Here is a 27,626-nt window from a genome sequence, read left to right on the forward strand (position 1 = left end):
CCACACAAGGTGCCACCTGTCCTCGCAGAGATGGTACAGCACAGTGACGACGACGATAGGCTTGGGTGCCATACCATCTGGGTTCAAGTCCCAACTTACCACGTACTTGCTATGAGACCTCGCGGACCCTAGTTTACTCATTTGTCAAGTGGGGTATTCATAGCACTTAACTCAGGGTTGCTGTGGGCCTTAAATGAGCGCCTACGTAGAAAGCACTTGGTGCCTGGCACAGAATAAATGCTATGGAATTGTTAGCGACATGCACGTTTTCCCCAGCACATTAAAGCTGCCTCCCCATTTGTGAGTGAAGGAACGTGAAATGCTGAGCATAAGGAAGGCCTGAGGCCACGGCAGATTCCCTTGGCATTTCAGGCCTGCAAACACTGAGAAAATAGCCACCCTGGCCTAATTCCAGAGGCTTCTTTATCTCGACTGCCAGTAAATACAGATGTTGGCATACTGGTATCAGGGAAGGACAGGATGGGGAGAGAGAACTTACCCCACAGCACAGTGAAAAAAAAAAAAAAAATCAACACTCACAGGTCTTTTGCTCATCTGTGGTAAAGGAAAAAAAAACCTTCCCTGGAAAAATACACAGCTCTAGAAAATATCACTTTCCTGGAGCCACCCAGAACAATGAAGAAGATCTCCTGGAATTGCTAACTGGGTCAAAGGACAAAAAAGTCAGACTTCAGGGCAGCTCCAGAAATGAGGGACAGGGTTATCGGCATGAGCTCCTCTTGTTTCTCTAAAAGGATGGGGTCCAGATTCGTACAGCCAGAGAGGAAGGTGCATAAAGAGTCACACAACCAGCGATCAGATGAATGCAAATTAAGACGGCAATGAGACACCACTGCCCACGAATCCGAACAGCTAACATGAAAATATGACCCTACCCGGAGCTGGCAAGGAGGTAGGCAAAGTGGGTCTCTCCCACTCCCACTTCTGGTTGGAATGTTAAATGGTACAGCCGCTCTAAAAAACAATTTGACAGTTTCGTTAAAAAATTTAAACTATGTTTGCCATACAACTCAGCAATTGCACGGCTGGGCATTTATCCTGGAAAAACAAAAATTTACATCTACGCAAAAACCTGTACAAAATTGTTCAGAACAGTTTTATTTGTAATAGCCCAAAACCGGAAATGACCAAAATGTCCTTCAAGAAAGGTCAATAGTGAAACTAGTGCATCCATCCCATGAAACACCACTCAGTCACAAAAAAAAGAGCAAACTGTTGATACATTCAACTGCCTGGATGGACCAGAATTGTGTGATGATGACTGAAAGCAAGCCAGTCTCAGAAGGTTGCATGTTGTAGGTCTCTATGTACAGAACATTCTCAAAATGACAAAATCACAGAGATGCAACACAGAGGGAAGAGGCCGCAGCGGTGTGACAATGAGAGCGTGGCAGGAGGGAGATCTTTCTGGTGATGGAAGAGTCTATCTCCAGATTGCAATAGTGGCTCTGCTAATCCACCCATGTGAGAAAATGACATAGAAACATACACACGTTGTACCAACCTCACATTCCTGGTTTTGCTATTATACTCTAATTATGTAAGATGAAGCCCTTGAAACAAACTGAATGAAGGATGCATGGACATCTCCGTGCTATCTTTGCAAGTTCCAGTGAACCTACAATTGTTTCAAAATAAAACACAATAAAAAAGAGGTGCATAGGCTATCAGCAGGGCAGCTGGGATTACAGCCCACATCCTTCTCCAAAATCAGAATCCTTCGATTAGATTACATATAATTTCACATGCAGCAAGATATTTCATACTGCCATGCCTCTGCACGGACAAACTTCTACCCAGATGGCCCTTCCTCCATCTAGCTAACTCTTCATTCTTTTTACAACCCAGTTGGCATACCATCACCTCCTAGAAGCTCCCCTGATGTCCTGGGCTAAGATGACTGATCTTCAGGGACATGCCTGGGTGGCACAGTTGGGTGAGCATCCACTTCTTGGTTTAGGTTCAGGTTGTGATCTCACGGTTGTGAGATTGAGTTCGGCATCTGGCTCCATGCACAGAGTCTGCCTGGGATTCTCTCCCCTCTGCCTGCCCCCCCCCCCCGTGAGATTTCTCATGCATGCATTCTCTCTCTCTCTCTCAAATAAATAAATCCTTTTTTTTTAAAGATTCTTATCTTTCTTTGTACTTCCCTATACATACTTTCTCACTTATAATTATGACTTTATGTGCCATTATCCCTCACCACACACAAGCCTCGGAATTGGAAAATGTATTTTCAGACTTCTCCGATAAAGGACTTGTTTGTAGAATATATAAAGAACCCAACTCAATCATAAGAAGACAAACAAATTTTTTTTAAATGAGCATTTCTTTAAGGAAATGCAAATAAAATCACAAAATACCACCTAAGACCTATTAAAATAGCTAAAATTCACAAGACTGACCATACCAAGTGTTGGCAAGGAAATGGAGCAACTGAAACTCTCATGGAGTGCTGGGGACAATGTAAAATGGTACAATCACTCTAGAAAATTGGGCAGCTTCTTAAAATGTGAAACACACACCCACCATAGGACCCAAGTATTGTACTCTTGGGTGTTGAGGCAGGGAAAAGAATTCATAGGTCCTCACAAAAATTTTTTCACAAACGCTCACATTGCCTTATTTTAATAGCCAAAAATTGGTAACAACCCAAGTGTCTGTTAATAAATAAATGGATAACCAGATAGTGTTATTTCCTTATAGTAGGGTGTTATTCAGCAATAAAATAATGAACTATTTATACACACAACATGGATGAATGTCAAACAATTAAAGAGCATTCTTGTGATGAGCACCAGGTCATGTATGGAAGTGTTGAATCACTGTATTGTACATCTGAAATTAACATTACACTGTAGGTTAACTACTGGAATTTAAATAAAAACTTTTTTAAAATAAAAAAATAAAAACTTTAAAAAATTATGCTGAAAGTAAGAAAAGCATGTGCTGTATTATGCTATTTACATAAAGTCCTAGAAAATGCAAACTAATCTATAGTGATAGAAAGTAGATTAGGCTTTGTCTGGGAATGGGAGGCAGGACATGAGAGGCAGGATGGGAGGAGGAAAGGATAAGGTGAAGGAGGAGATTTGGGGGGTAATGGCTATGTTCATTAACTTGGCTCTAGGGAGAATTTCATGAGTGTATACATATGTCAGAACTCATCAAGCTGTAAAGATTTCAATATGTTGTCTGTCAATTAGACCTCAATGGAACTGTATGAAAAAAAAAAAAGGGGGGACGATTCACTAGGCATCTACTTGTGGGAAGAGCATTATATAAATAATTATTAATCTTCACTCAAGGTGGAGGTATTTCAGCCCCCATTTTACGTGTGTGGAAACAGTCAGAAAGGCCAGGTAGTCGTGCAACTATGGTCAAGCGAGGCTCAAAATCAGTTCAAATGTCCTCAAAGCTGGGGCACTTTTCTCTGTATTGTGAGGTCTTCCAACAATGGCTCCACAAGACATCTAGGATGTGAAGGGCTGGCATCCTAGACCTGCAGGGATCTGTGGCCTCACTGAGAGGACACCCTCTCCCTACTGGGTTGCCATTGCCACAAATTCCTGCAACATCCAAACCCAGACCCTCACAGGTTTTGGGCCAGACAGGCCAAGGCAGGAAGAGGGCTAGACCTGCCCCTGGGAACATCCTTCCCTGTGCAGCTAGCGCAGCTTGGTGGGAAGGACCCTGGCCAGACACTCAGGAGAGCAGACTCCAGTTCCACTCATGTCCTAGATGGGGCCCTTTCCCTTTCTGGGCCTCCATTTCCTCAGATGGAAGATGTGAAGGCCAACTGACCAGCTTTCCAAGGACCTCTTTCAGCCCTGATTCACATTCCGAGTGACCCCCTGAAGTGAGCTTTTCCTCCTCCTAAAGTTGATGGGTGCCAGAGAGGAAAAGGATTCTTGATTATCTATGAAACCGTCCATGCTGCTTCCCCCTCAACCTCAGCTCCACAAAGACACCTGCCCCACTTAGTGCCAACCCAAACCTCCCCTCTGCCACTCTGCCTCCTCCCCCCAGCCCTACCTCCTCTGCAACAATCTTCCAAAGACCCTGACCCACCATTTGCTGTTTTGTTCCCTCATTAGCAGGGTAAGCACTGAAAATTCTGTTTTTAGGGGTATGGGAGCCCGTTAGAATTCTTGGAGGTGATGTAGGACTATGAGCTAATATATGTCATATATAGTGATGATGTAGGAGCGCTCCTCCCCTTGTCCCTTGTCATACCTGTGCACTCAAGGCTGAGCCAGACTCTCTTTTGCCCAAACAGGCCAGGATATGTGGCTGGGTACACAGTATCTAGGAAGCTGAATTAAATCCCTCTTGCCAGAGGAATAATCACCCAAACAGGGAGGAAAACCAAACAGATCCACCTCGGCATGTTCCCTTGAGAGGGCCTCTGCTTCCAGATGACTCAGAGACCTGGGGCCAGAAGCACCCCAGCTCACCTCCCGGGGTGTCACATGAGTGAGGGGACTATGCTACGGAACTCTATGGTTACTCCCAGCTCTGACGCTATCTTACTGTAGACTGAAGAGCCCTCCGTGTCTGAGAGGAACAGTGTGGCCTTTTGTGAAGCTCCAAGCACTCCCCCACAGCTGTTCACAGAGTGGCAGAGATGGAAGGGCGTACCCCGAGGGAAGGGACCCTGCTTGTCGGAACTGCATTTGGGAACCGCTGCCCATGTAAGTGCCGACTTGCTGTGAGGAGCACCCACTAATTCTGAGAAGCTGTGGAGTCCCAGCCCGGCTCAGCTTACATCTCTGTCGCTTGTGGGCTCTGCAGTCTCGGTCAAGTCTCTCCACCTCTGCGAGAGACTCCATTTCCACATCTGCCTCATGAGAACAGAAAAACCTACCCTGTTAAGGTCATTGCAGAGTTCAGTGAGATCCTGAACAGAGCACAAAGCACAATGCCTAGAGCCATGACTAAGCTTTCCCCACCCTTCCCTCCCCTTCCTCATACACCTAAAAGCCCTCAGAATTAGATCTGCCCAGCTGGTTTCACTGACCTGGAAAAGCAAATCCCTGATGAGGAAGGGGTCTTAATTCCAAGCACACCAGGGGGCCTGCTGTAGGAAGGAGCTGGGGCTGTGGCAGCAGCTACAAGGATCTGAGAATGGCGGAGGCAGGGCTGGCCCCGATGACCGTCCACCCTGTCCCCTTGCTGGTCACATACAAGGGCTCAGTGATTGGGAGGCTTCCTGAGCAGTCCCCATTCCACCAGACTCGTTCTCTGGCTCCCAGGAGCTCCTGCCTTCCCCCTCAGCCACCAACAGTCACCAGCTGTGTGACCTGGCTTCTTAAAACGAGGGTGTGGGACCAAACGGCCCCTCTAGTCCTTTCCACTTTCATAATCTTCCTCAACTACAATTCTACAAGGTGAACTGGTATTTACTGATGCCCCCACCTTCTCCCCATCCCCTCCTCTCAGATACATAAAGGGGTTGGTGGGGGGTGGGGGGACATAGGGAGCCCAAAGTTTCTGAAAGTAGAGGGAGAAGGGCAGAGGCTGAGACTTCATTATGCTAATTTAATTAGCTCTAATCTGCCCACAGCAGGACCTTGAAGAAAGAGGCTTTTGTTTAAATTTCACATTTGGCAGGAAGTGGTCCTTCTTTTCCTCCCCACTCTATCCCACCCTCCTTCACCCCCCCAGTGGAGTTTAAGAGTCAAAAGCTCTAATTTCAGTCCTGGTTCTCACATCTAGCAGCACTGGGGCTTCCTTTTCACACTTCTTTGACCAACTCCTTGATTTTTCCAGGAAGGAAATATGCCCCAGATGTCTGTCAGTAAAAGGAGAGTTTTTATCTGCCCTTATAAAAGGTCGTCAGTAATTCACAGATTTCCCAAGAAGTGAGGGCCAAGGGTGGGGGGGGGCGGGGAGCCAGCTGACTTCTCTCCACTGATAAACCAAAGGTTTACCAAGCAACTAAATCCCCTCCCATGGGCAGGGAGCCTCGCAACTGTCTTCTGGGATAAGAAGACCAGAACTCTCCTGTTCATCCATGCAACCAATGCTCATGGAGAGGAGGGAGAGGGGTGTACGGGGCAGGGAAGCACTTGCTTCATGCCTCCCAGCCTGTTGGTGGTACAGCAAGCTGGAAATGTGATTCTCCGAAACCAAAAGGCCCTGGTGTGTAGCACTAGCTAATTTCCATGCTGTAAAATTTCCCCACCATGGCCAATTTCCGGCTGTCAACAATGTTTAACAAGCAGTTTGCAAAATTCCTGAATATTTAAAAATCAGCTCTCTGAGAGCCTCCGGACTATAAGCCAATTCTCCTGGCTCCTAGTTGAGTGTTCTTTCTGCTTCATCTCTCTGCCTCCTGCCAGGAGGAGTAGATGTGCTATGGGGGCTGAAAGAGGAACCATCATGAAACCTACCTGAAGGACTCTTAGCAGGGATTGGGTTTCAGCCATGTTTCATTTTCTTCCACGTTTGTTATTTTCCCAAATATCTTATGAGCACATAGTACCTTTGCAATCAGAACATACCTGAGTAATGAGTCATTTTTTAGTGAGCTGAGTGGAATGCTTTGCAATCACCTCCCCACATCATTTGTCATTCTCTCTCCCTTGGGCATGAGAGAGAAAGAGAGAGTTTCCTAAGAGCCCAACTTCCCTGGAAGAACAGAGCAGGTGCACCCAAGTTTAGCCGTTCACCTGAATCTTATGCAGTCTTACCTGGAGGGCAAATTTATCCTCCCTTTGGAGTTCCAATTTCACCAGCAATCGAGAAACTACAACTCCCTGTTAAGAGTCCATGAGCCGAGGGCGCGTGGGTGGCTCAGTGGGTTGAGCCGCTGCCTTTGGCTCAGGTCATGATCTCAGGGTCCTGGGATCGGGTCCCGCATCGGGCTCTCTGCTCAGCGGGGAGCCTGCTTCCCTCTCTCTCTCTCTCTCTGCCTGCCTCTCCGTCTACTTGTGATCTCTCTCTGTCAAATAAATAAATAAAATCTTAAAAAAATAGAGTCCACGAAATGAGACTCTTAATCTCACAAAACAAACTGAGGGTTGTGTGTGTGGGCCGGGTGGGTGGGATAGGGAAAGGGTGGTGGGGTTATGGACACTGGGGAGGGTATGTGCTATGGCGAGTGCTATGAAGTGTGTAAGCCTGACGATTCACAGATCTGTACCCCTGGGGTAAATAATACATTATATGTTAATTTAAAAAAATATATTTAAAAGAAAAAAAAAGAGTCAATGAGCCATGCTCTGAAAAATCAAAGCCTCTTCGGCCATCAGATGACCTTGCCCCCCAACAGGCGGAGGTGGAGGTGGAAGCAGACGGTTGGACTGTACCAGAAACAACTGCTCCTTTTCCCTTGAGCCTTAGAGGAAGAGGTTTCCTCAGAAGAAAAGGCCTTCTACCCTCTTTGCCCCCAACCTGGGATTCAGGTGGTCTTACCTCAGTGCTGGGACAGAGGCCTGGCCTGGCACAGGGGCTGGGGCCCGCTCAAGGAGGCCAGTTCATTTCAGCTGGGCTCCAGGATTTCACTGCTTCTCTCTGCACTGCTGGCCTCAAAGCTCCACACAGCTGGCTCTACCTTGCCTGCAGAGGAAAAAAAAAAAAAACTACAGGCACATAAAGAAAAGTTGCAGACAGAGCTCCAGAAGCACAAATGTTAATACATGCAGAAGGGTTAGCACCCTTCCTCCTCCCACGCCCCGCCCTGGTCACTCCTGACACTTGGGAGCCCCTTCCAGAAGGACAGCCCCACCTGAAAAGAGCCGGCCGTTTTTCCAGGGCTCAAGCAGCCCATCTGTTGGCCCAGACCTACCCCTTCTGGGGCTGAGCCATTTCCATGAGCTGTAGGTGAAGCAAAGCAAACTCTACCATGGCCCCTTAATCCTCTGCTACTTGCTGTTCTTACTAAGAAAAGAAAAAAAAGAAAACTACAGTTCTGGTCCCAAGTTTCATGTTTCGATATGGCTTATGGATAGCTGATTTCAATCAACAAATACTGCACCCTTGCCCCGTCTCCCTTTGACCGACAGCACAGTGTGTGTAATGTTACAAACGTGAATTCAAGTCCTGATTTACTTTGAGAGCATTTCTTAACAGAAACTGAGTTTTCAACCCCTATTATTGTTATAGCTGTCTGGGTGGATACCATTTGTTTTGAAAGTGACTGTTAGTCTTCCAAGTGTCAAAGAAATTTATGAACAATCTAGAAATGTTAGAAACTAGTCAACAGAAAGAAAAATATTACCTATTCTTCTCTCTCCAAGATAACCACAGATAACACACCCTTCCTGGTTTTCTTTGGTGATCTGGAGTTTTTACCAAGATGCACTAAAGCGAGGTAAGGCTTAGCACCATGCCGTCAGCAGCCTTTCACAGGGGTCACGGAACCTGCCCCTCGGTGGCCAGACCAGAACTGTCACCCCACCCCTGGGCCGTCACCAATGTTTTTTTGGTAATTATAAATAGTCCTTAAGACTAAATCTTTGGGGAAATCCATGGTTATTTCCTTAAGACCCAGTCAAGGAGTTTCCAAATGTCTCAGCCTTGGCCTGCTGCCATCGGGATTTGGGTGCTGTATAAACCCCTCCGGGCACTGGTGAGAGGTGCCAGGACCTGGCCTCCTTTCCCTCCCCTCCACCCAGCCCCTCCCTCCCCCACATCCTCCTTCACCATGAGTGTAACACTCAGTGCGAATGAGCAGCTGGTGCCAGCACATTCAGCACACTTGGCCTGTTCTCGTTCAGCTCAGCCCAAGTGTAAGCCCTGATGATTAAACGAGCTCTCCCTAATCAAGCTTGGGGAGGGGATGCACAGGAAGGAACTGGAAGGGGGAAAGGTGAGAAAGCCGTGCGGAACAGAGAGGAGAAGTAACACACAAGTGTGGTGTCTAGGAGGAAGAGACCCTGGGATATCATTAGAAACAACAGTGTGGCCATGAGAGTGCAGACACTGAGAGGAAGTCCCACCAGATGAAAGCGAAGATGAAGCAAGCCACTGAGGGTATGGAAATGTCAAGGTCTTGCAAAGATTCGGGGAGAGCAGAGCTAAGGACAAAGGCATCAGGGGATGCGAAAAAATAAAAAGTCACTAGCAGCTTTTGGGCGCTTTGCTGCTGTCTATGGTTGATGCCTACAAAACACCAGGAACCACGGTCACGGTGCAGCGACTGGGGCAGGCTGGGAAGAGATCTCTAGGGGAAACGCAGCTGGGCTGGTGACCACCTGGGAACCTGCCCGTAACTAGCCTTCCCCAGGGAAGAGGAGCAAGGCACTCCCAAGGGCTGGGGTACTAGGAGCTGCTGATGCACCTGTCCCTGTAACAGAAGAGAGGCCTCCTCTCTCCATCTCTCTCTAGCTAGCCTTCCTCATCCCTCCTTTGGCTCCAGGCCAAACCTCCAGTGAGACAGAAATAGTTCACCACATAATCTGTCTAAACAGACTTCATGGATTTCCGTGGCCCTGTGACCCAGGCAAAGACGCTAGGAAGCCAAGCCTCATGCCCCTTCCCAGCTGACCAGCACCCCTGCCACTCCACCCCAGGCACCTTACACTCCAGCCACAGCAACCTGCAGACCACCGAGAGAATGCGAGGTTCCATTTATGCTTTTTAAATCCTTTAGCAGATAGCTTGCAGAGCTCCCATATTACTCAAATAGGCAAGTCATTCTACCTGTCTCCCTGCTACCCAACCCATACTCACACGTGGGGCCTCCCCTGATGGACAAAGGGTGGAACTTGGACTTAAAAGCAACTCATCTCAATAAGGGAGCTGGACCAGATACTTTCAAAATTGCAACTGTGAAGAAAGACTACAATCAGCTAGTGGTGGAGCCTTGAGCTTCAAGGGAGAGTAGTAGGGGTGCTAGAAGAAATGAACGTCAAGCACAAGATCAAGTGATGGGGCCACGGGGCATTGCAGAAGGAGAGGAAGCTGGGCCACAAAGAGAGCAGGGCAGAGGCCCAGGAAGAGGCACACAGGAAACTGTGCACCCCAGGGAGAGCAGATGCTTGGTGATGTTCTAGAAACTGCAAAGCTCATCTGTACTTCCTCCTTTTTCTTCCTATAAGCATCCCCTGAATCCCTTCCAGAAACCCCTGAAGAGCTAGACTCAGAGCAACTCTGGGGTCCCAGCTGGCTCCAGCTCACTGAAGTCTTCCAGGCTGGGACTCCTCAGCTCTCCCACCATCACCCAGTGCACGGCTTTGGGGTTGGGCTTTGGCCATCCGTTGTGGCTGCTCAAAAGCCTGTTTGTTTCTTTCTTTTTTTTTTTTTTTAAACTTCCTTCCCAAGTTTATAGCTGGATTTTTGACAGATGAGGCAACTTGATGGGACAGTCTTGGATTACAAGTACAACTTGTACTTTGCAGAAACATAAAAAATAAACAAGAACAGAGCAGTAATTACAGACCGTAGATTTTTCTATAACACGGTTTTGCTATTAAGTGGCTTGTATTTACCCTGCCTATCACCCCACCGGTGTGACCCACTCGGCTGATCCCAGAGGACCCTTATGTTTCCTTGCCGCTGAGCCACCTATATACTGGTGAGCTTCCTTGCAGTGTTCATATAGCATCTGCTAAGCTGATGGCCCCTGTAATCTGGGTGTCTTCTGCTCCCTGACTTCCCTCCAATTCCACCAGGGTCACTGGCTTGACATCCAGCTTTGCCTTCCCCACTTGTCTCCCACGGCCTAACCAGCCGAAGTTGTACTCCATGCCTTCTGTGTGCTTGGGGCCTGTTGTCTGCCCCATCAATTCCTACCCTATTCCCTCACCTGACTGTCTCTGGCAGCTCCTAGCTAAGGCCCTCTGGCAGCCCTCGAAGCATCAGAAGAACATTCTAAGGAAGAAAGCAGATAAATGAGAGGCCGCCTTACTCCCTCACACTTCATGTAGGTGTTTCCTTCAGATATACAAGGTGTGGGTGCTGATCACAGACCAGACCAAGGACAGCCCACCAAGACCCAAAGAACCCAAAGAAGTTCATAAAATGAGCCAAGCACATACACCAGGAGAATTTCGTGGCCCAGCATCCCCTGATATAAGCATCCCCCAAACGAGGACCATTACCAACGGGCTTGGCTCTGAGTCAGAGAATGGTCAGCCGATCCCAAGCGTAGGGCTCGGGCCCCAGGTCCCTGGTTTAAATGAACCATCACCGTAAGGCACACAGGAGCCTTGGGGTAACAGATAACCCTGTGAACCCTGATTCCATTATTCCACATTATCTGGAATGTGAGCGACTGCTCTGATTGCTTGGATATGGAATCTAAATTGGCTAAGAGCTTTTATCGATCCTTGTACATAAAACTTTCCAGGGTCTGGGTCTCTACAAATTTGCTGAGTTCTATAGTCAGATCAGAAGACCCTGCACCAAAATACAGTAAGAATTTCTGCTAAAATCAAAAGACTTCCTGGATTATTCTGCCTTCCCTTTCCTTGCGAGCTCTTGTTTCTTCTGGAAGGTTCATCTGTAGGGCCCAGACCCAATATTATATAGGGCTTCTGTACCAGACCAAGGGCTAACCACAGTGTTCCTTTATTATTTTTTTTTAATTTAAATGTTTTTGGCAACTACTGTGTGCCAGGCACTTAATATACTAAATTATTCATTTATTCCTCATACAATCCTATGAGGCAAGGAGTGTTTTCTCCATTTTCAGACAAGGAAAAGGGCTTAAGTAACTAATCAGGGCCCAAAGCTGGGAATTGACAAGGCCAGAATTCTACATGTTGGCCTGCCTCCCCAAGGCCTTCTTCTGCCAGTGTTAAGACAGAACTCCGCCAAGCTCTCTCAACAAAAGCTAAAATTAAAAAGGAGTTCAACACTGAATACATGGGCTCTGACAAGACAAGAAATGGTGTAAAGAATGTATTTCCAGAGAAACAGAAAAAGGAAGCTCTTCTGCCACTGCCGTATGTAAAACACCCAAAGAGGGGAGCTCCTGCTCATTTCTTTGACTGTGTTGTTAACATGTTGTCCGCGACAATCCTTCGGTTTTGACTCTGCCTATTTGAGCTGCCAGCCGGGATATACACGGAGACATATAAGCCCTTTCCACAGTCAGAGCCATACACATACATGATTCCAGGCCCTGCCCCAGCCCTGCAGACCCCTAACCTCTGCCGCCCAAATGCAATGACTTTTAGCTCTTTGATCTAATTCTATAAGGATCGCCGTGTATTTTGGTTGTTTTTGGTTTTGGTTTTTGGTTGTTGTTCAATGTTAGATATTGTTCATTACTTCCTACTATGGAAAACGAGAATTTTTAGCTTGCTTTTACCACCATCCCACGTACCTCTTCTACTTCTAATATAGTTAAACCGTTTTTTTCCGTTAAGTCAACAATAGATGTTACATGATTATGACCAGACAAATGATTGTTCACAGGCAAGCTCTGTGGTGTGCTATGGTTCACTCCTTTCGTGTATATTCCTTGTCATTTCTGGAGTCCATTCATGTCTCTCTTATTTATCAGCTTCGTCTTCTACATACCTATCACTAATTTAGCACTCAAGTTTCCAACTTTTTTTTTCCTTGAAGCTCTCCCTTCTGGAATCTTCTGTCCTCCTACTCCAACCTGAGCAGCTTGCTCTCCAGACTTCAAGGAAGACTCCTATTTTTCCGTCTTAATTTACCCACCCACAATTTTGAAGGAATATATCTCAAGTCACTTCCTCAGAAAGGATATGTGGGAGATACAATAATTGAAGTTTCTTATATCTGAGAATGCCATCATTCTTCCCTCACATCTGATTAATACTTTTTGTGAATATAAATTCTTGGTTGGAAATAAATCCCTCTCGGAACTTTAAAGGTATGGCTCCATTGCCTTCTAGCTTCCAGTGCTGCCATAGAATCAGATTTCTATTCTTCTATGTAATCAGTTTAGGATTTGTTTTTTCCCTCTGATCTTCAACCTTTGCTTCTGGATTCTGTGGATTTTTTCCCACAATGATGTGCTTTGATGTGTGTCTTTTTTCATTCATAGCACTGGGCATGCAAATGAGTTTTTTCATCTAGAAGCCTATGTTCCTCAGTTCTCAAAATTTTCCTTGTATTATTTCTTTGATAAGTCTTCCCTTCCATTCTATTCTTTTTTCTCTATTCTATCTATTCTTTTTTCTCTATTCTTTTAATTAATTTATTTATTCTATTATTCTAATTTATTCTATTATTCTAATTATTCTAATATACCTATTATTCTTTTAATTAATTAATTGTATATATAAAATAATATAATATAATATAATATAATAATATAATAACATAAATAATAAAATATAATAAAATTATCTCTTTTTTGTACGTCCTCCTATTCAGAAGTCGAACTTCTTAGAATGATCCTTTCTTATTTTTCATGCATAGCCCCCCTTTTTTTGGTTTCTAGCCTTTGTCCAAGACTTCAACGACTTTATATTCCAAACCCTGTACTGATTCATTGATTTCTATCATACTTTTAATTTCCAGGGGTTCTTTCTTATTCTCTGAATACTCCTTTTGTGGCACACTGTCTTTATTTTATTACTGTGCTACCTTGTCTCGCCTCCAAGACACCAGTAATCATAATTTTTGTGAAGTCTGCTTCTCTCCCTGCCCTGTCTCTATTTCTTGAAAGTCTCTTATCATGTGGTCGTTGTTTGTCTCTTTTTGGTTTCTGTGCTTTATGTTTCAAGCTTTTCTCAAATATCTGGAGATACTTACTGGTCTTTTTAAATTCAAAAGTGAGACACTAAAGGTTGACCAGAAGCTCCATGTACGGGCAGAACTGCTGGGCCGGTGGCTTACCAGAGGAGGGTTGAGAGTAATCCCACCATTTTATTTAAAGAACTCTAAATATCAATATCTATAGGCCTTTTCCTTTTCTCTTGGGCTGTTAAGTTTATGCAGAGAGACCTCTCTAAGCTCGTGACTAGGGAAAAGGGGAGATAACCACCCCTAGCTTCCAGTCACTGGTAACCACCACAAAAACAAAGTTGGGGAGAGATGGTTTCACTGTTCAGGATGTAGACTTTTATTCATTCCCGCTTATAGAAAGGCATCTCACGCATGCCCTTCTCAGGTTGGCCTGCTCTGCTTGATCTTAATCAGGTCTTAAAGTTGAGTTTGTTCCTGGAAAGATCCTCAAGAGGAGTTTTAGTGACCAGGAAAAGAAAAAATAAAAAACAGCTTGTTTTCCAGGCATAGTTTCAAAGGCCAGACCTTTAGGCAAGCATTAACACAGGTTCATAATCACTTCTCAGGCACTTATCAGGCATATCCGAGGCCTGCTAAGTGTTGAGATTTGGAATGCTTCATACTGTGGAAAAGCGGTTTGCGTCCCCCTGCCTATGGCCTGACACCTGCAGCCAGTGTGGGCCAGCTGGTGGGCCAGCTCCTCATAATGATATGGATTAATATTTCTGCCGCAGGATAAATACGTGTTTATACGAAGTAGGTTAAGGATTTAAAAATAGCCTCATATGAGTCCGGGACAGGTTTTGCCACCAAACAGCTTAAAAATAAAACTTGGTTTTCACAGATTTTTTTGGATTTGGAAACTGCAGATCAGAGATGGTGTATGCGTGTCGTACATACCTCCTACACCTCCAGTCACACTTGGGGCATTTTCACAGGGATTTTGTCACTCTGTGGGTCTGCCTGCTTGCAGTGAGAGGTGGAAAAAATGAGGCAAGTTGGAATGTGGGGGTGTGGGGAGGCCGGGTTCAACAGTGAGAGCGCCTAGTGGCATAGTCGCTTGGGAAGTGTGCGTCCTGGTTCTAGCAAGCTCTGTTACTTTGAAAAAGTTACTTACCCTCCCTGAGGCTCAATGTCTTCCTCTATAAATTGTGGGTAATTCCAACGAATTCTGAAGTATTTTCATGAGGGTTAAGTTAAATTCAGCCACCATTTCCAAGGCATTGCTCTGGGTCCTCGGAAAAGAGTTACGAATGACAGAGATAAAGTCCCTGCCCTGGTAGAAACAACTTCTCAGTAAGAAGAGACACAGAGTAAGTAAGTCAGGTGACCACATAGGCCATTGAAGAACAACAGGCAGGATAAAGGGGAGAGAGCCAAAGGGGTGAGGGAGGAGGCTGGCACCAGATTATCCTATACAAGGTGGTCAGAATGACCTTTCAAATAAGATGACGGTTAGTTAGAAACCTGAAGGAAAAGAAGGGGACACAATGAGAGTGTATGAAGGAAGGGTGTTCCAACTGAGTGGAACAGCAGTGCAAAGGCTCTGAGGGGGGAAAAAAGTGCTTTATGTTTAAGAGGACATGAAGTAAGACAGAATGAAGAGGCAGAAAACTGTAGAGGCTGAAGTCTGTGAGGACCTGAGGACTGAATCATGCAGAACCTTGTAGACCTTTCTAAGAACTTTGGCTCTGAGTGAAATGGGGAGCCCCTGTCAGTTTCTGAACAGAAAAATGACATGCTACTACATCTTTCAACACAATCGTTCTGGTTACTGTTTTGAGGAGACCATAGGAGGAGGAATGCAAATAGAAGGAACAGTTATGACACTCTTCCAGGAAATAAAAGCAGAGATTGAGCTTTCCTGGACCAGTGTGAATTTAGTGGATCAAACAATTAGTCAGTTCCTTGATTTACTTTGCAAGTACAGCTGACGTGGTTTGCTGATAGCCTGGATGCAGCATGAGGAAAGGACAGTCAAGAGTGACTCCAAGTCTGAAGTCCTAGCAACTGGAAAGATGAAGTTTTCGTCTCCTAAAGTGGGGATGGCTGTGTTCTTTCTTTCTTTCTTTTTTAAGATTTTATTTATTTATTTGAGAGACAGAATGAGGGAGGGAGAGAGAGCACATGAGCAGGGGCAGAGGGAGATGAAGAAGCAAACTCCCTGCTGAGCAGGGAACCTGATGCAGGGCTCGATCCCAGGACCCTGGGATCATGCCTTGAGCTGAAGGCAGACGCTTAACCGAATGAGCCACCCAGGTGCCCCAGGGATGGTGGTTTTCAAGGGAAAAGCAGTTCAGTGTTGGACCTGATGTCATTTTGATGTTTATTTGACACCCAAGGAAATATGGTGACTGAATTTAAGAGTATGGTGTTCAGGGAAAGGTCTGCAATGGAGCTATAACTTGAGGGTTGTTGGCAAGGGGACAGAGAAGAGGTCAAGTCCAAGGGCTGCTCCCTGAGGTGCTCCAAAGTGAACAAGTGAATATGAGTCAACAAAAGAAATGGAGGAGAAGCCAGTGACAGAAGAGGAGAACCAAGGGGTGCGCTATTCCAGAAGCCAAGAGAAAACACTTTTTCAAGAGAAATGGAATAGCCAACCATATCAAACTTTACTGATAAATCAAGATAAGGACTGAGATTTAACCATTGGGATTGACAATATGGAGGTCACCGGTGAACCCGACAGGTGTGCTTTCTGTGGAGTGATAGAGGCGAAGCACTGATTCAACTGGGCTTAAATCAGGAGAGATGAACTACAGGGAGCAAATGATTCTTTCAAGGAACAAAGAAATGAGGCAGCAGCTGGCGGGATAGATGAGATGAGATCGGGGAAGGAAGTGCATGTGCATATGCGTGTGGGTGGGTTTCAGTGGGAGAAAAACAACAGCCACAGATAGACAGATGGGGCGGGCAGATGGGAATGGTCCAGGAGAGAGACAGAAACATTGGAAAGAGAAGGGAATATTGCTGGAGTCAAGTCCTTAATTAAGTAAGGGAACAGGATACAGTAAATGAGTGGAGGGGTTGGTCTTAAAGGAGCAGAAATAACTCCTCATCCACAGTCACAGGCAGAAAGCAGAATTTATGGGCATACATTTGGTGGCAGAAAGGTGTGAAAGTTCTCTGGCTGCCTTTACTTTCTCAGCTAAATAGGAAACAAGGTTCTGACTGAGAGTAAGGAAGGGAGAAGACGCACTAAAGTTTGAAGACCGAGAAAGAGGTGTGAACAGTCACCTGGATTAGAGAGAAGGACAGTGGTTCTCAGCCAAGACCGCCCATTGGAATCAAAAGCCAAGCTTTAAAAAAGGGTAGTGAGATCCAGGTCCGCTCCGTGAAGACTTTGAATTCATTCATTCTAGATGGCATTTAGGCAGCAGCACCTGGTATGATCTCCCCCAGTAATGCTAATGGAAGCCAGATTTGAGAACCACCGGAGCCACGGTGTGAAGATAACCTGACAACGCCCAAGTCCACGTCAGGATGGTGGTCTCGAATTAGAGCGGGAGCCGTCAGGACAGCCGCCTGCTTCTCTACCATGGCATTCAGCCGTGGGCCGCAGGCGTGGCCGGGACCATGAGCTAGAGGGAACCAGGGTTCCGTGAGACCCCGGTAAGGGGCACATCCTAAGAGTCCAGTAAATGGAGCTGCTGTTTATTTTTATCACCAGCAAAGTGACATAAACTATCCTTGTAGCAAATATCAAATATAATTCTGTTTTTATCTCATCCAAATGATTCACCCGATTTGTATCTTCCACAGGATTTTGAAGTCATTTGCAAATAACTGAAATCACAGATGTCTATCCTGAAATGATAAGGAGGTGTCCTGTGGTTCTTTGTGACACTGAGCGCTACATATGGGGTCACTGGAATTCACCAGCCACCCCTCGCGCCCAGCCTCCCCGAGTTCTAATGTGATAACAACAGTTCTGTGCCAAACTTTGGTGAAGCCTGCACTTTAGGGGTTCCATATTTGCAACTCCTGTCTGGTGATGTGCTACTCCCTCTGGGGAAGTCTACCCTTGATTCTAGCCCTGGGCCTGGAGAGATCTCTGTGGTGACACATGCCATCTCAACACCCCGTCCCTGAGCCACTCTTGGCTAGGACCCTGTCCATGTCTACCCAACTGCTGGAAAAAGACTGCAGACTCTCTCCTGAGCCTAAACTGTGTGAGCTTGAATGCCAGCAGAGGGCAGAAGCCCTGGGGGCTTCCCTGCTGGTCCCCAAGTGTTCCCCATTGTCAACTCCTACCCACCCTTATCAGTGGATTTCATGCCAAATCTCGGTGTGAATGTCCTTCTACCCTACCCAACTTCCCAGGTAAACCCCCCATGGCGATCTCACCTGCTCCTCTGCCCTGCCCCGCCCTGCCTCTTGCTCCAGCAGCAATTCCTGCGGCTCCCATTCATCTGTGTCCTGATTCTGTACCCACCTCTCCTCCTAGAAAGAGGCTCTTCTGGGGAAAGACTGGACCTCACAGAGCTTCCTATCTGCAGTGCCTAGCACAGTGTCAGACCCATCAGGCAGCCAATAACTGAAAATCACTATGACATTAAAAACAACCACCATTTATTATCACTAATTACGTTCTGGGACAAGGTTAGGCACTACACAGGACTTCCACCAATGCTACGAGGCAGCAGTGATTAATACAGATGACAGATGAGACACCGAGGGTCAGAGAAGGTGAGTTCCCGAGTTCATACAGGGAAGTAAGTGGCCAGAAGAACGAGAAGAAAAAGAAGAAGTAGAGGCATATGTGGAATTAAACCCGAGTTTATCTGGCTGCAGAGCGCATGTGGTGTTTTCACATTATAAGGTTTTCTGAGAAAGGGGACCCTGCGGATGGCAATGGGCAAGTCAGGGAGTTGCCTCCGAGTCCCCACTCTGGGCGTCACCTGCACCATCTGGGAGATAAGAGGAGGACTCCTTTTTCATCCATCTCCTCCACACCTGATCTTCCCTCTCCTCCCGATTTATGGGCAGAATAAAATGTTCATTGTGTAGGGCAAAAAAGGAACCGCCACAAGCCCTCTGGCAGGAAGCATCTTCTGAGGATTTAACCATCCCCACCTCGGCAGGGCCAGCATCCTCCCAACACCATACAACTGACAAAGGCTGTCTGCTTGGATAAATGAAGGCCCAACCCAACTGCTTTTGTCAGAGCTTCCTCACTGCCCTGCCCCCCCTCACCTGGGACAAATCCCTATGATCCTGGTTTCCAACAGGATAAGAAAAAGAAGAGCAAGATCCTAACCCTGACTCCACCCACCGGGGGCTCGGCTCCACGGATCAGCCCAGAGAGCATTTCCTATTTCATCTTGCTGCTTGGGTCTCACTTCCGAGCCCAGAAGTGACCGGTGAAAAAGGACTGCCCTGAGTGTTCCCCAACCTGGGCTCCTGCCTCTCCCACTGTGCTCACACCTTGACCTTCCCTAGAGAGCACCCGCTCACTCTCACTGGGGTTGACGGTGCCCTGGTTCGGCGGACAGAGGGCGAGCCCGGGGAGGTCTGGGCACTGTGCTGGGCCTGGGCTGTGCTGGGAACCCAGTCAGCATCCTGCCATCCAAGGGTCGGCTGTCTAACACAGCTGACCTCGTGGAACACAGGAGTATGGTGTCCGAGATGAAACGTCTTCTCTTTGCTGTAGGGGCCAGCAACTAGAGGGGCCCATCTTGAGCTAATGCGGAGCTAAAGTCCTGTGTCAGCATAGCAGAGAGACCAGTAGGATGAAGAAACTGGTTTCTTCAGCAGTTAGGAGTAGCTTGGCTCTCACTAAAACCATCCCATCACCCCACACACAACATGGCTTTCGGACACCCCATTCCCGACCCCAGTGGCATGGTAGGTCCCAGTCCAGACCCTTGAACAATCCCAATCCTTCCTGGGGCACATGTGAGATGCCTCAGGCCACAATAGCTCAGTCCTGAAGTCTGGCTGCCAGCCCACACTGATGAATTGTGTTAGAGACCAATTTCTCGAGACCAGGGCCCTGCCTTGTTCTCATCAGCACTCCTGAAAAGTAAAGCCTATTCCAGAGGCCGCTGGCATCAATGTCCCTCCTATCCCTTTTCCAGACCACAAGCCTCCCCCAGACAGACATGGCAGGGGCTTGCTTGCCTGGCAGCTCCGGCATTCCTTCCCGTGGCCCGGCATGTCTGGGACACCCCCCTCTGCCCAGGAGAGCTCCCCACGCTGTTCCCAGCGGTCCCAACTCAGCTCTCACCCAGACGTTGCCAGCAACCAGGAAGGCAGGCAGGAGTCCTCTCTCTGCCGGGAATGGGAGAGACCCAGACAGAGGACCTGCCCCCCTCCCTGTCCACCGCCTCCCCTCATAATCCCCAGCTGCTTGTCTGAGTCAGGAGACCACAGTTTCTTGCCCGGTGACCAAGCAGGTCGTTGCAAGCCTTCAGGGAGCAAGTCCGTGACTGTGGGAGTTTTTATGGACACCTGTGGATGCTCTAACAGATGTCTGTAAGTTCTCAGAAGGGCAAGGGGCGTGCCAGCAATAACAAACCCTTCTGTGTGGTTCTTTTATTCTTTGTCATCTTTTCACATCTATGATCTCATTTGAACATAAAAACAAATCTGAGAGTAGGCAGCCCCACAATTATTATCCCCTTTTATGGATCAGGAAATTAGGGTTAGGATTAAGTAGCTTGAGGCTATGCACAGCTGCAGTCTGGACCACAATTTGGCTCTTATATTTGCCTAAAACTTAAGACAGAAAAGAGATTTCTATTTCATAAGTCTCTATGTAGGTAAAATTTATATAAAGTTTGGTTATCTAGAAAGTCTAGCTATTAAAAAATAACTTTTTATATTTATTTGTATTTCTATATTTTATGTTGCCCAAAGGTGGCCACTTCCGGTCTCCTGTGCACCACAAATCACAGCGCAGTAGAAAAACCATGGGCTTAGGCGTGCAGGCAGCTCGAGGGGTTCAAGCCACAGTCTTCCATTGTGTAACTTTGGCCAAATAAATCTCTCTTAACCTCAAGTTTCCCCATCTGTACTATAGGGATAATTATGTTCATTCTATAATAGGGCTGTTGGGCAACCTAGAGATACGGTGCGTCATACCTGGCACACTGGGCACACTTAATGAACAGTGGCTACTCTTTCGTCCATCCTTTGTTCTCCAACCGCCACCAATTACTCAGGGCTACCCTGACCTTCACTGCTCCAAGCTCGTGCTCTGGCTCCCTGCTAGGCCAGGGATGCTCTTCTCCCATCCCCCACCCATCAGAGCTTTCCCTATTCTTCAGCATCCAGTTCAAACTCTAATTCCTTGGTGAAACCTTCCCCTTCATCCTCTGGGCCCTGCCACCCACTGGGTCATTTGGTTTACAGTGTCTCATTCTGCCTAGAGTTCAGTGTTCATGTAACTGACTCACCAAACTTCCCCATGAAAAGACAGTGTCTTGTTCATGCATTGTATCTTCCACCTGCTCTCCACAACCTGAGCATCAGTATTTAACAATACCTTTTTTTAAAAAAGATTTTATTTATTTGAGGGGCACCTGGGTGGCTCAGTTGTTTAGTGCCTGCCTTGGACTCAGGTCATGATCCCAGGGTCCTGGGATGGAGCCCTGCACTGGGCTCCCTGCTCAGCGGAGAGTCTGCTTCTCCCTCACCTGCTCCCCCTGCTTGTATTCCCTCTATCATTGTGTCTTTCTCTGTCAAATAAATAAACAACAACAACAACAACAAAAAAGATTGCATTTATTTGAGAGGGAGAGACAGGGAGGGAGTGTGAGTGGGGGAAGGGGTATACAGAGAGGGACAAGCAGATTCTGTGCTGAGCAGGGAGCCCCACGCAGGGCTCAATCTCAAGACCCTGAGATCACAACCCCTAACTGACTGAGCCACCCAGGCACCCCAACAATACCTTTGATGCTTAACACAAAATTGTATAGAACTGAAAGCCACCCAATATCCTACCACCCAGAATAAAAAAAAAAAGAAAAGAAAAGAAAAAGATTAATATCATTCTTTGCATGTCTCTACATTTACACATAGATAGAAGTGTGGAGGAGGACAGAATGCATGAAACAAGGATGGCTGAAGGAGCTTGAAAAAATAGCTATTTTTTATTTTTACATTATATTTTATTTCCATTCTACCAAAAAGTAAAATTTTTTAAAAGCTTTACTTCTCATAACTGTTTCTCCACCAAAACAGATATTATTTTCCTTAAAGATCCCTCCCAGTTTAAGAAAAGAATGAGTTGAAAGGTTGGAGCCGTGACTTTTCTCTTTCGACCGTCTGAGACGGGGAAAGTTAACACATACACGTGCTCCCACGTCCCAGCCTTCCGCCTCCCTCACCTTCTTGCTACTTCTCACATTCCACTCCTTCGCCTTCCTGCCCACCCTTGCTGCACTTCTCTCTGTCTGAGTGGATTAAGGGCTCACCACCCCCTTTCTTTAAAATAAATAAATAATCATTAAAAAGAAAAAAAAAAAGGAGGGGGGCTCACCCAATGACCCTTAACCATGCCTTCCTAAGTGCACTTTGGATTCATCCTTTCCATCCACAGGTAGGTTTTCCCACAAAGGGCTCCTATGTGCTACATCCCTGAGTTCTTGCACGCATGAGAACTGGCCACCTGCCTTATGCTTGCGGAGTGAGTTACGTCAGTGCAGAAGTCTTCAGTCACGCTGCCTTTCCCTCAGAACCCTGTGAACATTTCTTCATGTTCTCAAGTTTTCTCCTGCTGCTGACCAAGCCAGAGGCCAAGAGGACTTTTTGCTCTGTGCAGAGACAGGTGGCTCCCAATACCCATATTCCTCCTCTTCCTTTTTGTTAGCGAATGCCTTCCCGAAACTGGAGTTTTCAGTGGGTGCCCAGCTCCCCAGCTGGAGATGTTCTCCCAGCCTCCTTTACATTCAGGTGTGTCCACACTTGGGCAACAGACTGTGAGCAGAAGTGATGTGTGTCTCTGTGGATGCCCCAATTACCGTTCTGAGACATCACCTCCGGAGGACTTTTAGATCTCGGATTTTCTCTGATTAATTTCCTTATCGTTCTTGGCATCCACTGTGATTCTCCTCAAGCCTTCCCTCTCAAACAATTTAGTTTTCATTGTGTGTTGCTTTGTTCCTTCATTAACTTTTCCATAGCGATGTATCTCATTTGTTTCCTTATTCTTTATTTCAATCCATAGTTTGATCATCTTGTCTCTGAGATCTCTATTATTTTTCAAAAAAAGCCTTTGTTTGAATGCTTGAATGGATATTGTCTCTCCAACCCAATAGCCAACTGCAAGCCAGAAATTAGCTTGGGAGTTTGGGAGAATAGGCCAATGGGATCCCATTTTTCACTGGCTAGGACAGAATAATTTTACTCATAGGTCATCTGTGAGTCATCCACCTTCCTTATTCTACTCATTCTTAAAGGAACAAGCACAAGAGGCCCATCCCAGACTGATTGCTCCTTCTCCAGTCCCCAAGGGTTTATTGGAACTAAACATTCACAGGTAATGCTTGGGCTACTAAATGAAATTGGAACTTTTGAGAAAGGGCGTGAATCTTCATCTCCCTTTTCGTACGTGGTTAGGCACATAAAGGTTTTCCCTGAAGACTTTGAAGATTTTCTGAATGAAAAGGAGGGCAAAACCTAGAACCAATACTCAGAGGTAGCCTTCAACACCAGCCCCACCAGTTCTAATTTCACTACATTGGAAAACACCATGATGCCGTTGGAAGGAAGAAGATTCAGCAGGATTATTACCCTTAAAAGATCAAAAGAGAAGGAACAAGCACCTTACCAGCAAGCCAGACCTTCTCAACCTGCCTCTGCAGGTACTGTTGTGGGAGCTGATTAGGCTTACATTCAAGTACAAGCACCTCAATTCATTCCCTGGCTGACTTTGAGCAAGTTGCTGAACTTCCTTCAGCCTTTGATTCCTCACCTACTAAATGGAGATAATGGTACAGAGCCCACATAGGGAAGTTATGAAAATTATAGATAATGCCTGAAATGGTCCAGCTCCATCCCTACCACTTTCTGCTTTATGAGCTCCTTTCCAGGATCACCAACCTTCTAGTGGTTCCCCCCACAACCAGTAAACCATTTTTCACCCCATAACTTTGCTCCCTCAGCCCCTTCTTCAAATGCCCTTTCCCTGGACGTTAATGGTCACGGCCCTCCAAGACACAGCTTAGGTGCCCCCTACTCCAGAAAGCTTTCTCAGACTCACTATACCTTCTTTCCCACTTCATAATATTGATCATACAATATTATAATTAATACCTTCATGTCCTCCTTCAACCAAGCTCCTGAAGAACAGAACTGTGGGAATGTTTGGGTCTCTGTTCTAAAAGTGCACATTATACAGAGGCTACCGCACACATTCAAAGTTTGTTGAATGAACAAAGCAAGGACTCTGAGAAGAGGAAGAGGGTGATACAGGAAGTCTGTCAGTCACTGACCTCCAAGGCCCTGTTCATTACACTGAATGTGTGTGTGTGTGCTATCTACAACATGGGCTCTTTATGTAAATATTCCTAATGTCGCTCACAATGACTAGCACATAATAGGCACTCAATAAATATTTGGTGAATAAATTAATGTCAAATAAACTTCAAAAGAGAAGAAACTATTTAAGAGCCTAGAACCACAGGTGCAAGATAAGGCCTTCACAATGCCTCTGAGTCGCATTTACGAGCTAAAGGCACATGAGGGAGCTAAGCAGTGGTAATCGCCAATCTGTGGCCCCACTCACCACCAGTGTGTGTATGCCCAGTCATAACCAGATAATGAATCAGGTGGATCTCCCAGCTTTAAAGGGCAAGCAAAAAGTTTTTAAAAAGGGCAAACCAGGTTTGACACAAACTCTTACCAAAAAGGGGAATAAGCAAATGCTATCCACACATGAATTCTTTCCTTCATATGTTCTCAGGGGAAAGACAGAAAACTTCCATCAGCACCTCTAGGGAGAAATTCAGCCAAGCCTCCAGTGAAACTAAGAATGAACCACTTCTCAGATTCAAAAGACGTAGAATTCTTAGCAGTGAAATAACCAGTAATGTAACACAGAGAAAAAGCTATCCCCATGCCAGCCTAAGTCCTTAGCAGCAGTAAATCTTTGGGTGAGCATCTCACTCTGAAGCTCAGTTTTCTCATCTGCAAAATGGAGCTAATGATACCCACACACAGCGTGTGGCTATGAGGACTGGATGAGAGAACATACACAGTGCCTCATCAGGGCTAGGAGCACAGCAAAAGCCCAGAAAATGGTAAACTTGCTACATGGCCTAACGTGGACTAACACTTAAGTCCAAGAGGTCTTCCTCTTGGGAAAGGGACAAGCATTCAATATGGCGGGTACTGTCAACTCAAGCCCGGAGGACTTTCAAGAGGTTGCAAAGGGTAGAGTGTTACTAAATTTAAAGCTGAATGACATGTCAGCTCTGTGCTAGGGAAACCAGAAGATGGATGCAGATTTGGAAAGACTGTAATGAAAAAAAAAAAAATTTACAATCATCCTCCTGGGACATGTAGTTCTTTTCTGGTTGCCAGATTTCCTGGTCATCTAAAGTGTACGTGGTATATTTATTACTGTGGAAATGATTTATGAATGTAAAGTCATGCAGGCTGAAGTCAAGGACAGAACAGGAGGAGGGTTGCCAAGATCCAGGGGAAACAATGGTTAAGCCTCCTTTGAAAGCGTCCATTTTTTTCCACCTTTACAAAGCAGGTGAGAGCTGCTCTGGTTACATCCTCAGTCCTCCGTAACTGCCCCAAGCCCACAGTCCTACTTTCCCTTGTTCTGCTTCCCGCCAATGGTGGCCATAGACACCCAAGGTTGGAAAGGGCCTTCTTCGCAGGCATTTAGGTCAACTGGTCTGCAAAGCAGGAATCTTCTGATGGCAGACAATTTCACATGCAACGTTGGCTTGAATACTCCCCTGACAGGGAGTTCGCTGCCCTGTGACATAGCTTGGTTCCACCGTTGGGCAGCTCTGCTGAGTAAGTTGTTCCTAATCTGCCATGCCACCACGTCTCCCCCAACCTATGCTGGTTCTCCCCTCCACAGCAGCTACCCAGTGTGCCTCTGATCCTTTTTCCACATGAAGGAGGTGCCTCTTCTTATCTCCTGCAGGCTAAAAAGCCCAGTTTCCACATTCATCCCATCTCCAATACGGTGGCCTAAACCTCTGTCTTCCAAGTCGCCCATCTCTGGGTGTGCTGCATTTTACCATGATCTGTATTAGAGCCAGGGAAACAGAACCCTCCAGATGGGTCTGATCAAGCAGACAGAGCCAAGTAGCACTGGGGCACTTCATCCTCCAAGCCTGATATCAAATACTCCTCCCCTTCCCTTCTCCCTCCTTCATCCCTCTCCCTCCAGGTCCAGACCTCCCCCTGACCATCTTCTCAGGCCCTGGGAACAAAAACAAACTTGGCAGTGCCAGGGTCAGTGCAAGGCGGAGGAGAAGGTATGACGCAGCTCTGTGTCTTCCCTTGCAGCCTAGGGCACCCAAGCAGGCAGGCTATCTCCAAAAATAACCCCGTCCAAACAGTCAGCCTCTTAGTAATCTCCCAGGGGCCCTTCATTCCAGCTTTCCAGGGCGTGGTTCTCAGTGTCCCTGTGCCCGTCCGTTCCCTCGCCGCCCTTCCCAGAGCTTAATGGATTGACTTAGCCACTGACATTTACAACCATTGTTCCACGTCAAGGATCTAAATACACTTAGAAATATACTTTTATGGAACATTTTTATGGTTAAATAAACATCAAAATATAGAGTGTAATGCAACTATGAGAAAAATATCTGTACATACTGATAGGAAAAGATCTCCAATTTGTACAGTAAAGTGAAAAAGGCAGGTTTGCAAAGTGGTAGTTATAATGAAATCTTTTTACGGAGTTTTTGGTTTTTTATTTTTTTTAAAACTTCTATGTATTTTTTGGAGAGAGAGAGGCAAAGATCCTGCGTGAGAGAGCGAGCACACGTGGGGGAGTGGCAGGCAGAGGGAGAGGGAGAAGCCGACTCCCCACCTAGCAGGGAGCCCATGCAGGGCTTGATCTCAGGATCGCCGAAGGCAGCAGCTTAATTGACCGAGAGGCCCAGGTGCCCCTATTTACTGATTTTTTAAAAAATGTTATCTGCATATAACTACGAATACACACATGAACATATAACCAAAGGGGCTGAAGGACCCACAAAGCACAAAGATAGTCACTTCAGGGAGAACTGAGATCAGGGAAAATGGCAAAAAGTGAGGTGGTTCGTTTTTAACCCTGTTTGAATACCGAATCCGATTTCATTTACTACATCTACTACAGTGTATGAAAAAGCCCCCCAACCTTAGGTGTACATTTGCCCCTTTGTCACTGATCACCTCAGGGCTGGAAGGGGCCTGGAGAACTCAGAGTTGGGTCCCTGAGGTGGGGTGCCCAGGGTGGCCTACCTCTTGCCTAACACACAGCTTGCTAGCAACAGCCGGAGACCACAGTCACAGCCCAGGCAGAGTGCTGACATAACGGGACCCCCAGAGGATTAAAGAGAGGGCTTCAACTAAGTTATTAGAACAAATCAACTTCCTTCTTTTGGTTGAGTTAGAAATTCCTGCTTGGATGAAGAGCCGGAGAGAAGAAACCAAGCTCATGGAGCCTAGAGGGAAAGGGGTCTCAGACTCGGGGCCTGTCATACAGGCACAGCTGGATGGCCCTCCCTCTTTGGGGCCTCCTGCCCTCATCGATAAATCAGAGGGAAAGGCTAAGTGAGGGGGGTCAAGGCGAGATTCAGGGGCATGGGGTGCTCTGTGGGCCAGGCGCTCATCTGAGCAAGCAGCAGAGTCTCAGAACAAGACCGGCAGCAACACTCCCTGAACGCATCCCGGGTGGCGGGGCCGGCATCTGTAACTTTGACTCCATATGGAAACTCTGCCTCTCAGGAAGGGAAGGCTGGAGTCCAGTCTGACTCGGGTCTACCTAA

General features: G+C 46.6%; 1 protein-coding gene across 4 annotated transcripts in view; it reads right to left on the reverse strand.

Annotated features, from left to right (window-relative positions):
• LOC111148556 (ST6 beta-galactoside alpha-2,6-sialyltransferase 1) overlaps nucleotides 1-27,626 on the reverse strand; it is a 117,554-nt gene that overhangs the window by 82,772 nt on the left and 7,156 nt on the right. For 3 of the 4 annotated variants that reach the window (XM_022505261.1, XM_022505235.1, XM_022505219.1), the window contains exon 2: nucleotides 7,441-7,584. The gene's annotated coding sequence lies outside the window, so the exon portion shown is untranslated. Of the gene's footprint in view, nucleotides 1-7,440; nucleotides 7,604-27,626 lie in introns of those variants that run through there. The other variant, XM_022505226.1, reaches the window with a different exon arrangement.

The sequence above is a fragment of the Enhydra lutris genome, unplaced genomic scaffold, assembly GCF_002288905.1.
Source record: "Enhydra lutris kenyoni isolate GAN:26980312 unplaced genomic scaffold, ASM228890v2 scaffoldscaffold2, whole genome shotgun sequence".
Classification (NCBI taxonomy): domain Eukaryota; kingdom Metazoa; phylum Chordata; class Mammalia; order Carnivora; family Mustelidae; genus Enhydra; species Enhydra lutris.